The sequence below is a fragment of the Ipomoea triloba genome, chromosome 6, assembly GCF_003576645.1.
Source record: "Ipomoea triloba cultivar NCNSP0323 chromosome 6, ASM357664v1".
Classification (NCBI taxonomy): domain Eukaryota; kingdom Viridiplantae; phylum Streptophyta; class Magnoliopsida; order Solanales; family Convolvulaceae; genus Ipomoea; species Ipomoea triloba.
The window spans coordinates 13,713,778-13,719,526 of NC_044921.1; positions in this window are offsets into that span (position 1 = coordinate 13,713,778).

Sequence of the window (5,749 nt, forward strand, 5' to 3'; positions counted from 1 at the left end):
TCGTGCTTTTTTTTTTTTTTGGGGGGGGGGGGGGGGGGGGGGGGGGGGTGACGAGGGAAACTTGCTGGCTGCAGCCACTGTGTTATGTTCTTAACGTCACGAGCATGAAAACATAAAGACAAAGGAAGAATAATAGTTGGAACAGGAAAAGAAGAAAACACTGGGTGTTATGTTCTTAACGTCACAGGCATGAAAACATAAAGAGAAAGGAAGAAAGAATAATAGTTGGAATAGGAAAAGAAGAAAACATTGGGTTTGCTTGAGATCCAAAATTCTCTTAGACTCTTTTTTGGGATTAAAATTTTGCCTTCCATTATTCTGAATAATACTTCCATTTAATAAGGTAAAATACAACTCATAGAATGGCTAAATAAGCTAAGTAATATGCTGGAATCTTCTAGTTTACTTCTAAATATTTAAACTACCTAAATTAATTCGAAGACTAAGAATAATAACTTAAATAACTATTTAGTAATTTCGAAAATAACTATTTAGTAATTTCGAAATAACTATTTATTAGTTTCTAAATATTTATTTATTAGTTTCTAAATATTTATTTATTAATATCTAAATTATGTAATATAATAAAATAAGACTTTTCAGAGCCTGCATCACTGGGTTTGCTTGAGACCTTTGGAATTAAATTTCTGCTTGTTTTATTCTTAATAATTCTCCAATTTTATAAGGTAAAATACAACTCATAGAATGGCTAAATAAGCTAAGTAATATGTTGAAATCTTCTAGTTTACTTCTAAATGTTTAAATTACCTAAATTAATTCGAAGACTAAGAATAATAACTTAAATAACTATTTAGTAATTTCTAAATAACTATTTATTAGTTTCTAAATAATTATTTAGTAATTTATTAATATTTAAACTATGTAATATAATAAAATAAGGCTTTTCAGCATGTATCATTACTCTCCTCTTGGACTACAAGCTTGATAACCTTGTCAGCATGTAGCCGACATCTCCCACGATCAAATGGCCTCCCCAGAAGATGTGCAAATGGAAAAGCCTCAAGTGACATTCTAGGGATCCTTGGAGGAGTGAACAGTGGTGAGGAAGACCCCAAACTTGGACATCCATTGAAGGCTTTAGTTGGAATAGCAACATTGGATGATGAGGGAGACACCAAAAATGAAAACTGACCGATATCATACGACACAACCCTTAAATGAGATGGGGTTGGAGAGTGGTGAAATAACCCTCCCACGCATAGGACAGTATTTGGAAAGGGCACAACCTCAATTTCAGAAGAGTCAGCAGCCATTTGTGTTGAATCAATATGAGGCTGATCTGTTGAAATGTTGGCTTGCATCGGTGCTATCTCCACATGTGGGTGGTCAACAATGATTGTTGATGAGTCATGAGAAGGAGCATCAACCTGTGTTTGCCGAATTTTGGATAAAATCGGTGGAAGCAAGTCCTTCAGGTAATCCGCAAATTTGCGTAAATCTTTGTCTAATTGTTTCAACAAAGGCGCTATTTTTGAGAGAGCTTCAAACTCCGACTAAGTGATTCCCATGACGCCGACAACGGAACCAAATGTTATGTTCTTAACGTCACAGGCATGAAAACATAAAGAGAAAGGAAGAAAGAATAATAGTTGGAACAGGAAAAGAAGAAAACATTGGGTTTGCTTGAGACCCAAAACTCTCTTAGACCCTTTTTGGGATTAAATTTCTGCTTTTTTTATTCTCAATAATTCTCCAATTTTATAAGGTAAAATACAACTCATAGAATGGCTAAATAAGCTAAGTAATATGTTGAAATCTTCTAGTTTACTTCTAAATATTTAAACTACCTAAATTAATTGGAACACTAAGAATAATAATTTAAATAACTATTTAGTAATTTCTAAATAACTATTTATTAGTTTCTAAATAATTATTTAGTAATTTATTAATATCTAAACTATGTAATATAATAAAATAAGACTTTCCAGCATACATCACACTGCCCGAGGGTGTGCGCGGGGTAAATGTAGCCTGGTGACCTTAACCGGCAAAGGACTACAAGGAGGTAAACCAGCGTAGGTTGTTCATAGCTGACCGGTTCAAACCAAGAGTGTTGGGATTCAAACTCGTGACCTTGTGGTTACAATTTTGTATTCTTAGCCATCTTGACTGGGGTTACCCTAGTGGCATGCTTTTTTCATTGGCTGATTCATGGATCTATCATCATTAGGGGTGTAGTTGAATTTGGGGTTCCCCCTAATGTTATTAGCACTAAATAAACTAGACCATACAGTATTTTATTTGTGATATTTTGAATATGCACTCTGCATCTTCATTTTTGTTCTTCATTCTTTAAAATTGCAGATTCCATAAAAGATACACCAGCTTTGAATGTGGGGCTACAAATACAATTCTCTACATCTTGGCCTTATATAGGCAATTGGACCATAATAAAATGTACATTTTTAATGTATTAAATGTACATTATTTTTGTACTGAATGTACATTATTTTTATACTATAAAAATAATGTACATTCAGTACACGAATAATATAATGTATATTTTTTTGAATATAATGTACATTATTTTTATATTGAATATACATTATTTGATAGTGTGATTTACACAGCTATGAATGATTGGGGCAATGGCTACACCCACCCACCCCAGTCACAATATCAAGCAACTATATTGTTGGTACAGAAATAAATATGATATTAGGGAATGATGTTGTAGCTAACTTGGTTGAAAGGTAATGTTTATAAAACAAGTCTTGACAAATAATTGTAGATTAGAATCAAGAAAATATACATTCTAAATTTGTCAGACATCTTAACAGTTTCTATCTACATTTGTGAGACAGCTTAACAGTTTCTATACTAATGAAGATGATCTACCACCTACCACCATAATTTAAGTTGAATAAATTTTATTGTATCCCAACTAAAGTATTAGGGAAAATGGTTGAATATATCTTTCAACTTTATACAAAAAATCAATTTAGATTTACGAACTTTTAAAAGTTGTAATTAAGCATATTAACATTTTATTTTGTGCATTGGATCTCAAAAATTATTAACCTGAAATAGTTGATCATTAAGGTCTCGAACTCTCGAAGATGTTTTGACTAGCTTTGGAGACAAAAATTGATAACCGACAACCAACGAATGATCGTATGTCACCTCACCGTGAGAAAGCGAACAAGTGGTCGCTTCCTTTACAGAAGAAAGGAAACGACAACAGTCACCTTCATCATCATTCCTTTACAGGGCGTTTGGTTGGGAGGAGGGAATTGAGGGGCAAAAGAATTGTAATTCGGTGGAATTGCAATGGAATGAATAAAGTAAGAATTGAAATTACAGTGTTTGGTATGCAGGAATAGGAGTATAGAGAATAAGCGACAAAATGACTAAAATGCCCTTATGTTGTAGTATTTGTTGTAGTAGTAGTAATAATAATAATAATAATTTTTTCAATAATAATAATAATAATAATAATAATAAGTATAATAATAATAATAATAATTCCTTCAATAATAATAATAATAATAAGTATAATAATAACAATTCTTTAAAACAAGAATAATAATAATAATAATTTTTAAAATTTTTTTTTTTAAAGATAAAGGGTATGGCAGGAGGGGCAAAATTGTCTTTACACCAACACAGTTGCCCCTCCTCTCCACCGAATTGCAATTCATGAGGGGTACCCCATGAATTGCAATTCATCATTTGGAGGGAATTGCAATTTCCTCCAACCAAACAGTGTAGGTTGGGAATTCACTGAATTACAATTCAATGAATTGCAATTCCTCCCAAACTACACCCAACCAAACAGGCCATTAGGGAAGAAAGCAACCACGGTAGTCACCTTCTTTGATGATGAAGGCAACTAGCGACTATTCACCTGTCGTCAGTAGTTGGACCAGTCATTAATTGATTTTTAATCGTTGATGTATGAAAATGACATGTTAATGTGCTTAATTGCAACTTTAATGGGTCTACCTAAGATTTTGTATAAAGTTCATGTGCTTGACCATTTTTTCAAAATATTATTTTTAAGTTTAAATTTATGTGTTGAAAGCGTTTTTCTACTAGTTAATATAACTAGTATTATTCAATCTCAAATTAATTATAATTTGGTCAAAATGAAGATTGGCTAGTTGATATAGAGAATTAATTAATTATATTATTGTTGTAGATTAATGAAGCCGGGAGTAGATGTTTGATGGTAATGCATCATCCTCCACTTTCTGTTAACAGTGTCAATGGGACATTATTCACAAACTAATATAAAAACCTGAATGGGCACTAATTGACACTTCATTCCATGTACTTTCATCACAAAGGGGGAAATTCTATTTGTAGAATATTTTTTATACGAAATTACTTCTATATACGGAGTATTATTTTGTGCAATTTGATTTGTGACAAATGTATTATCTTTGAAAATTGATATTTTCTCCTTATGATTTTCACCTCTAAATTTTTCCTAATGATGTGACTTTTATTCATTGAGTGCTAATGAAATAGTTAACCCACCACTAACTAATAAATAAATTTAATTGCCAATTACATGATGATACCTCGAGATGAAAAAATTGTAGAGAAAATATAAGAGAGGTCGTAGCATTGCTCATTATCTTTTATATTTATGTATTACTGTACTTGTTAATTGGTCAATCTTAATATGAGTTAACCATACAAAATAATATATATGATTTGATAAAAAAAATACAAAAATCGACACAATATATATAGTATTATCCTTATAGATATGATATGAACACAAAATGTTACCAAATACAAAATGCTTATGTAGTATGGTTTTATTAAAAGATAACTATTAAATTATTTTTTAAAAAAAATTATTTGGAGAGGCGACCCCAAGGGAAGCAAAGAAAAATGCCTCCTAATCTTTGATAGCACGTCAAGTTCTGGTTATCCTAAGAATTTTCCCACTAAGATTATTAAAAAGTTAACTATTAGATGTTTGTACAAGATTTGATAGGATTAATTGTCAACTATTTGTTAATGCAAAAACAACATATAAGAAAAATATACTACTTTTTTTTTTCTCAATACCAATTTATATTGGTATGTTTGTTACATCTGTAGTACACACACAAGCATTTTTTTTACAATACGTTTATTATTTGAGCTGAAATATTTTAAACTATCACCAAATAAGTATGCTCGTCAACCTTTATTTTCAATATTACAAAACTAATTTACGAATTTTCTTCTACATATAATTATTTAATTTTTAGGATAAGGGTCAAATAGACTCTTCAAGGCTTCAACTATAAGCCAAAGTACAATTAGCTCCCTAAAATGCAATTAAGTTAATTAACAGGTTCCATCTAAGTCACATGAGTTAAAATGATGCACTACACGGACGCCATTTGGACCTTACAAAAGCAAGCCCTGAACTGGTCCGTACCAACCAAGAAGATTGGCCTCGTTTGTGTAATTTTTTTTAATTTAAAAAATTAACTAAAATAATAAATATATTTTTAATTCAAATAAATTAATCTATACCAATAAAAAACAAAATCCTATTGCAACTTCCCACCAAAACTACCTCCAAGCTATTACTATATAAAATCTAATAATTGTTATGGTAAATAATAGCTCAATAAATGTGACAACTTATATATATATATATATATATATATATATATATATATATATATATATATATATATATATATATATATATATATATATATATATATATATATATATATATATATATATATATATATATATATATATATATATATAT